Below are 9,423 nucleotides of genomic sequence, written 5' to 3' on the forward strand. Positions count from 1 at the left end.
TATTTTCGTTCGGCACGTTAATCGGAAGACTCGTTGTTTATTTCTTAATATCATATTAACTCGATTATTTTAAGGTGAGTTTTGTCGTTCCCCCGTTTTCACATATTTTCAAACTTTTTGGGGGCGTATACGTACTTAAAGTATTTATATTATACATATCTTAATCATTAGCAAACGATTTATTGTGTGTGAATTTCTAGACTTAAATTGCTAATTGATTACTTGTTTAATTTGCGCATTCGGAGAGGTCCACCATGTTCTCATTATAGTATGATCATACGACCGTCTAGTTTTAACCGGCGCCCGATTCGCTTGACACTTTATTTGCTCATTGGTTTGGTTTATTTACCACTTTATCTACGTTTTGCTATCTTTTCATATTATATATTATTGCAAAACTTAATGACTTGCTCACTCAACATTATTGTTGACAAAACCTATTGTATTTTCTACGTATATGCAGGTTATCGTTTAAACTGAAGACTTGGAGTATTGGACTGCTAGATTGAGACCCTAGACTATTTCAAGAAACACTTTATTTAAATTATAATTTAGATTATTTCTATTTTGTCATGGATTATTTGTTTTGAATTTATTTGCTATATTCGGATATTTAGTTTTATTTGGAATAAAATTAATTATTAGATATTGTCACAATTATTGCATGATAGTTACCTCTAGCTATGAGCAATCATGCTTACGCCCCGGTATTTCCGTCTAAGGTTGGGGTATGACATTTATTACTAAGTATTATAAAATAAATGAAAATAATTTATTTTTCCTTTAGCGAGAACATTTCGTCACTATAGGCTATTTTTCAATAATTTTTTTCTTTTCTTTATATACATTAATTATATTAATGATAATGACAATTATATTAATAATAGTTGTTCTTATATTAAAAATAAAATAAAAATTATATGTATAAATATACTTATACACGTACGTACATACATACATACATACATAGAGGACAGACCCATTAATACATACATACGAGTCATATAGACCATACATACATACATAGACACATTCGTGCATGAATACATGCATACATATATACATACATATACAGACACATACAGACATACCTACACACATAGACGCATAGACAGATATATACATACATAGACGCATAGACACATATATACATACAAACATACCTACTTATGTACATAGACACATACATACATATATGCATACATACATAGATGCACAGACCCATCCATACATATATACGAGACACATAGACACATACATACAGACACACACACACACACACACATACATACATACATAGACACATACATACATGCCTACATACATACATAGACGAACATACAGATATATACATACAAACATACATAAATAGACACATAGACGCATACATGATACATACATACATACATACACGCGTAGACACATACATACATATACATACATACATACATACATACATACATACATACACACATAGACACATGAGCACATACATACATAGATGCGTACGTACGAGTCGAATACAATACCAAAAGAAAATAATTAGTAATAAAAATTAATACACACACATATAATAAAGTAGAAAGTAAAAATGATTAATTTTTTTTAATTACTCTATGTCGAGGGCATGTCGTCGATCTAGATTAACTAAAAAAATTACATTAACCTTATATCGACGACTTGTCCTCGATATAGGGTTGGCAATTTTTCTTTAAAAAGAAACTTATTTTATACTCTTTGTTATTTTTTTATCATCAATAAAAAATAAATACATTAAGTTAATTTAGCCTATAGCTTGTTTATTTTATTTTATTGATTTTTTTCATTTATTTATCTATTCGGAATAAAATAATAATAAAAATAAAAGTTAATTTATGCTATGGCGATGACATGTCGTCGAAATAGGGCTTCAACTTGTCGCATTTATTTTTGGTGTCCCTCCAAAAGTTTGCTGCAGCATATCTCGACGATATGTCGTCGAGATAGGGTCCACAAGTGAAAAAAGCTTGTAATAGCGACGAAATGTCCTCGAGAAAAGGTTGGTAATGGCGACAATTTTTGTCCTCGATATAACCTTCGTTGCTATAGGGTTAATTTCTTGTAGTGAATAAGTTATGAATATAGAAAACATATTAGAAAAACTCCAAATTTTATAAAATTTGTTTTTCATAAACTTTTTAGTTAATCTAAACTCATTTGATTACTTTTTATGTTTTAATAACAAACTTATAATTAACTTTAAAGGTAAACAAAAGTGATTTTGTAAAAATTAATCTTTATTAAAATTATAATCTACCTAGTTACTATAGACTTTCAACAATATCACCTAGTTCGACTAACATTCACCATATTAAGCCACCACCCAAACCTATTTTCCTATCCAAAACTTACGGCCACCACCTCACCCCACCCTTACATTTATCACCTATTTAAACCTCATAATTGATAGTTAAAACTCTTCAACACAAATTAGAAATCTGAATTCCAACCATATAAGGTACTATTTGAGGATTATAAGTAGCACATAATCTAAGTAATACATAATCTAGAATTGTGGACGGTTTTGAGGATCAAAGTTTTAAACATTTAGTTTGGAATATGGCTATGCAAGCTAACACAAATATAAAACGTAAAACGGGGAGTGAAACTACTCACTTAGAAAAGGCGACTTTGGTGAAGACTAGAAGATTCTCAAGAAGAAGAACCGAAAGGTTTGATCACGTACGTCCTAGAATGCAAAGGCTCGGATTAATAATGATTCTAGAAGAAAAAATAAAGTAAAATAAAAGATTAAACGAAATTGAAAAATCTAAAGCTTAGTCTTTGTGTTTTGGGTTTAATGTTAAATGTATAAAACTTAAGTGTTGAGAATAAATGACTTATAAAGTAAACTAAAATGAAATCGAGTCTTGGTGTTTTTATATATTGGTTTTACTAACCTTGGTTGAGTTGTTAGTATGAGGGGATTGGTTTAATCCAAAAGTTCACGGCCCCTTTTTAAATGAACACCAAAACGGGACTTTAACAAGTGTTCGATTTAGTCAATTCAGGTCTTGATACATTATCAAGTCTGAAACCGACTTTTCCAAATGATGAGTAATATAAAATAACTTATAACAATCAGTAGCTTAGATAAGTTTGGAAGTTTATCAATTAAAAACCCATAACTTAGTCTTAAGCGCGTGTTCGGTTTAGTTGGCTCAAGTCTTGATATGTCATCAAGTTCGACCTGACACTTCCAAGTGATAAATAATATGAGATAACTCATTTAGGTTAGAAGCTTAACCAAGTTAGAAGCTTTATTAAGAAAAACTCTAAACGTTAACGTTAAGCGAGTGTTCAGTTGTACCATTACAAGATTGATATAAGACCAAGTTGGATCTGGCATGCCTAGTATTTGAGAAAACATATCGATATCATTTTAAAACAGACTCTTAAAGAAAAATATGAGATTCGGTGGCTCGAAACACAACTAGTGTGTTTAAGCGAGTGAATTCGGTTTGGTTCAATTTGTTTGGTTTGGTTGGCCCAAGACTTGGTATGAGACCAAGTTTGGTTCCGACACTTCCATCTTATAATAATAAGTATAAAATATTAAAAAGTCCAATTCGAAACCGAACCAGAAATTATAAACGAGTAAAATCCCAAAATGGACCAAAATAACCTTAATATGCAAAGGCTTGCCTTAGGATGGCATAAACGCCTTAATCGACCAAGGCTGAAGAAGGGAAACAAAGAAAAAAAGTAATAGAACATAAATAAACAGAAAAACATAAGTTTTAATTACCCAAATCGGATTAAAAGCAAGTTAAGCTTATGTTTGAATTTAAAAGTCAAACTATTAAGAGTAATGGAAAGAAGCCTTGCAAATCCAAAATTAGAGAGAATAGAAGAGAGAAGCAAATGGAAAAGGGTGATGGAGGGTTGTATTTATAAGCAAGAAGCTAGGGTTTGGTTTTTCATCAGCTGGTTAGACTTTAATCAACTCCTAACCACTTCGCATGCAATATATGTGAGGTTGGTAAAATGTTTATGAATATATTATTGAAAGATTTGGACAGGAAAGACTCGAGCTCTAGTGCTTAAATGATCGAAATGAACCACAAATGTTAATAAAACAAGTTTTGCTAATCTAGGCAGTGTCTGCGCCGTGCGGCTGATGGGGGCATCCTTACGCATGGCCCAAGGAGGATGGTTTTGGCCATACTTTGTTTTTTTGGTAATTTTAGTCCCTGTAATTCGTTTTAGGTCGGTTTCAAGCATAAATTAAGCGGTTTAGACACTGTTAAGGATCTTAGAAAAAAATGAAACATGATTCCAACACAAAATACACTATTTTATTAACAAGGATAAATCCGAAAACAGACCCAGGTCGGGTTATACAATACAAATAGGAATACAAATCAAATCGAAAATGATAAATGCCACAACAAAAATTTTAAAAAAATCCCAATGTTATATACATAGAATATCCTAACGCTTATAATCCTACTATTTTTATTATACCCAAACACTTTTTAAACTCACTTTAAAAAAAAATTTACCCAAAGACTTATAGGCATATTAAAAATTGAAAAGGGCCCATTACTTTTAATTAATACATAAAAGTTAAATATATATATAAAATGAAATGAATAGATGGGATAACAATAGCGTCGACTTCAAACACCAGCAGTAACAGTAGCATTTGAAGAAAGAAGTTTTGTGAAATTGTAGTTATTAAAATCATTTTACGATCCAAAATGCCTCAAGAAAGACTTAGTATGTTGGCGATGATATCTATCGAGAACGGAATATTAGAGAGCATAAATTTTGAATAGTTGATTCACCAAATTGCTATAACGAATGTTAGGAGAGTTTTACAAATCCTCAGTTATCTTTTAGCTCATTCTTATACCATTATTTTGCTAATTGTTATGTTTATTGCCATAATGTTAATCGTCGTTAAAAAAAATTTAGATTATTTAGTACGTTAAAGCTTAATTAAGGGCATATTTTTTACGGTTCGACCGGGGCACGTGAATTCTCAGGTTCGGCCCTATTTTTGTTTTTAAGAAACTGATGGAATAAACTTCAAAATTGCTTACCTGCTTGATAATCAAATAATCAATGTAGGTTCGAATAATAATAATAATAATAATAATAATAATAATAATAATAATAACAAATATAATAGGCTAGTAGTGTAAAACTATTTTACACTATTAAATATGTGAAAGAGAAGTTTATACGACTAAGGAAATTGAATATTTGAAAGCGGAGTTTCACCGAACCTCTGCTGGCCATTTATTGATATTTAGAAAACATGTTAAACTGTAATTTACCGCTATATTAAGACGTCGTATAATTTGTCACAAGGATTTTTCATTTATATATCACTACTATACTAGCTCTTGACCATATACAACCTTTTATCAAATCTCTCCTCGCATTCCTTCAATTCTCGAGAATGGCTTTGATTGAATGCTTGACAATTTTCTTTTATGTTGTCATCTTCCTATCCTTCACATTATTTCTTTTCAAACCTTACAAACATTTGCATGTTCTTGGTAAGATATCACATGTCCTTGCCAACATGCACCGATTCCATGATTTTGCTACCAGCATTTTGATACGTAATGGTGGCACTTTCATGTTGAAAGGACCTTGGTTTGCCAACATGGATATGCTTATTACCACTGAACCTATAGACGTCCACCACATTCTGAGCAAGAATTTTTCTAATTACCCGAAAGGCGACAACTTTCGTAAGATGTTCGACATCTTTGGGGATGGAATCTTCAATGCTGACGGCCATTTGTGGGAGATTCACCGCAAAACCACCATGTCCCTCTTAAGACATCCCAACTTTCAAAGTTTGTTGGAAACAATTGTGTGGAACAAAGTGGAAAATGGACTTTTACCGGTTTTTGAATCGATTGCAAACCATGAAAACAAGATAGATTTGCAAGATATATTTCAAAGGTTCACTTTTGACACAATGTGTATGTTGCTTCTAGACTATGATCTACAAAGCCTGTCTCTCGAGTTTCCATGCATTCCATGTGAGAAGGCGATGCCAGACGTCGAAGAAGCTATATTGTACCGCCATTTTTTTCCACCTAGTTTTTGGAAACTGCAACAGCTACTTAGAATTGGGAATGAGAAGAAGTTGAGTGATGCATAGAAAACCATTGATCAATTTATCTACGCAAATTTAGCTAGAAAACAAAACGATTGCAACGAAACGAACACAGTTGGATTATTGGCATCTCTAATGAGAGAGTTCAATGACCAACCAAAGTTTTTAAGAGACAGCATAGTAAGCCTAATGGGTGCAGGAAGAGAAACAACCAGCACAACACTCTCTTGGTTCTTCTATCTCCTAGCAAAAAATCCAATCGTCGAAGACAATATCCGGCAAGAGATTCACACAAATCTTGAAGCTAATGAGAAATGGATCTCAAAGCAATTAGACCAACTTGTTTATTTTCATGGAGCTTTATGTGAAGCCTTAAGGCTATACCCTCCAATACCATTTAATCATAAATCCCCATTATCCTGATATCCTTCCAAGTGGCCACCGAGTTAACCCTAACACAAGGATTATCCTATACTTCTACGCGATGGGACAAATGAAAAAGATATGGGGAGAGGATTGCAAGGAGTTTAAGCCGGAAAGATAGATCTCGAAGGAGGGAAGAGAGATCAAGCATGAGCCATCATACAAATTTACGGCATTTAATGCTGGACCGAGGGCTTGCTTAGGTAAGGACATGAGTTTCACTCAAATGAAGATAGTTGCAGCAAAGATCATTTCTCATTACCACATTGAGCTGGTGAAAGGCCATCCTGTGTTTCCAACTGATTCCATAATACTTTAAATGAAGCATGGTTTGAAGGTAAGGTTAACCAAAATAAGTGAATTGAAGATTGGAGTAGAAAGTTACTGAAAAAGCTTTGGATTTGATCGAAGATTAGTTGGTTAGTGTGCTTGTTTGGTTTACGTATTTCATGTTTTTGTAATAAATCCTTGTGGATATGTTTGTATTAGGTCATTAATTATCATCAAATTTATGGTATCAATCAGAATTTACCAAGTTTTATTGGAACAACAGCATATTCTGTAGCTGACACCATGAGCGAACCGAACCATTCACATGTTTTTGTATAAAACTTGTACCCCGGTTAAATTTTGTGCACGTCTCTATTTTTTCCAATCGAAGATATTTGATCAAGTTGTCTACTGACCCCAATTAATTGTATTGTGCTACTTAATTTTGAATGGTCTATATCGGGACCATAATTTGAAACTGTAAAATTTCAGAGTATTCATATAAATGGAATTCGAAAAATATTATAGGTGTTATTATATCTAATAAACGTTTTGTGAATATTTCACAATGAGAAAGTTCATTTTTCTTTTTTCATGAAGTTACGTTGACAAGGTCACAAGGGCGAAGATACACAGACTAATCATTTGACTTTCGAATTTTATATTTTATATCAATGTTGTAAAAGTAGGTTTATAAGACCGATTACTCCTCGAGTTTTTGCTACAAGGTATGTCGCCGATGTGATCAGCTTCTTTGACTCCGCCTGGTTACTAAGAATCAATCAAAGGTGAACTTGAGCCAATTTTTGACATAAAAAAATAAAATATAATTCGTATTTCTATAATACTAAAAAATAAATATTATTTCTTTATTAATGATTAGCAATTTTTAGAATAATTTATTATTTAAAAATATATTTCTCTTATTTATATTGATATTCACATATTTTATCATATTAGTAAACTTATGATATTTAACATATATATAATATCCAAAAATTAATTTTCTTTATATTTACCATGTCCGTGTACTCTTTGAGTATTCCCCGAGTACACCCAACTGTTTAGTCGAATGCTTAGATCTGCCTAGTGACTTTTTCATGCATATTATTTGAAACTTGTTTGAAGCTATTCTTTTCCGGACCTTTTTTTTTATGTAACTCTAGTTAAAATGAAATCATTTTCTAGTTACTTTAACCCTTTACGATTAAAGAACAACAAAAATCGTCGACACTGTCACTAGCAGAAAACTAGACCTTCACCAAAGAATGTTTCCATCACAATTCCGTCAATGAAAATCATCACCGGCGAGATTCCACCAGTGAAGATCTATCGATATATTGGATGTGGGTGATATTCATTCTGATGGATCACCAACCAAGACCTCCTCGGTGAATACATATTTATTTCCCAAAGGTGATCTCTCTTTATTAAATGGATATACTACATAGAGATAAGTGGTATTTGAATTTTGAGACTGGCAATTCCAACATTTAATTAAGCACCGAACCAACACCGACGACCGGGAACGAAACGAAAACGAACCAACATTTTGTTTGGTATTTAGAAAGAATTCTAGCATGCATATATAGAAATCAATACCGACATATTTACCCATGAAAGTTTGCTGGAAATTTAACAAGACACAAACCGAGCGAATTCTGTCAAGTTAACTGTTTACGAAAGACCAGTGGCGAATCCACCCCTTAGAGAGAGGGGTAGCTGTCTACCTTAATTTTATTTTTTAGTGTTATTCGTATGTGAACATCTCGATCTCCCCCTTGTAAGCGTATAATACAACATATGCGCCGTATATGTTATACGGCGTGTAACTTACAAGTCATATATACGTCATGTCGTGTATGTATTGTGTGTATATATATATAGGTTTTTTGTTTCTTGTTTTGTAACTATTCATTCTTAAATGATAACATTTTCTCTCCCTGCTTCATTTCTTCTTTTCTTTTTGTGTCATCGTTTGCAACGGTTACATGGTATCAGAGCAAGGTTCTTAATCCTGCTTTTTCTCTCAATCCGTTTCCTTCTTTTTGTCGGTTTTCTCATCTTCATCTGATCATTTTATTGATCACTCTTCTATATTGTTCAGGATTTGATTGTTATTTGATCAATTCCATTCGTTTCGTTCATTTTTTTTTGAGATTTCATCTCTTTTCTTCCTATTTTCATCATTTAAGAAGTTTTATCCATTTAGACTTCATCAAAAGTTCTAAACATGACATATACTTGTTTTCGAATAGCTTCAAATCATTTCTCATTCATTCTCACTGAAAATCATTTTATTGATCACTCTTCTATATAGTTTAGGATTTGATTGTTATTTGATCAATTCCGTTTGTTTCGTTCATTTTTTTTTTGAGATTTCATCTCTTTTCTTCTTATTTTCATCGTTTCAGAAGTTTTATCCATTTAGACTTCATCAAAAGTTCTCAATATGACATATACTTGTTTTCGAATAGTTTCAAATCATTTCTCATTCATTCTCACTGAAAATCTTGTCGTTTTCCTTGTACTCGACTTATACGTCGTATAAGTTGTCACATACACGACGCATAAGTCTTTGATCCATCGTATAAGTGTCAGCATATAAC

General features: G+C 32.3%; 1 pseudogene; it reads left to right on the forward strand.

Annotated features, from left to right (window-relative positions):
* The first annotated feature begins 5,421 nt into the window (after positions 1 to 5,421).
* LOC143543982 (noroxomaritidine synthase pseudogene) lies at positions 5,422 to 6,932 on the forward strand (annotated as a pseudogene).
* Positions 6,933 to 9,423: the final 2,491 nt, after the last annotated feature.

The sequence above is a fragment of the Bidens hawaiensis genome, unplaced genomic scaffold (assembly GCF_021521415.1).
Source record: "Bidens hawaiensis isolate Kalapana, Puna unplaced genomic scaffold, B.hawaiensis_p1.1 tig00013397_1, whole genome shotgun sequence".
NCBI classification, from domain to species: domain Eukaryota; kingdom Viridiplantae; phylum Streptophyta; class Magnoliopsida; order Asterales; family Asteraceae; genus Bidens; species Bidens hawaiensis.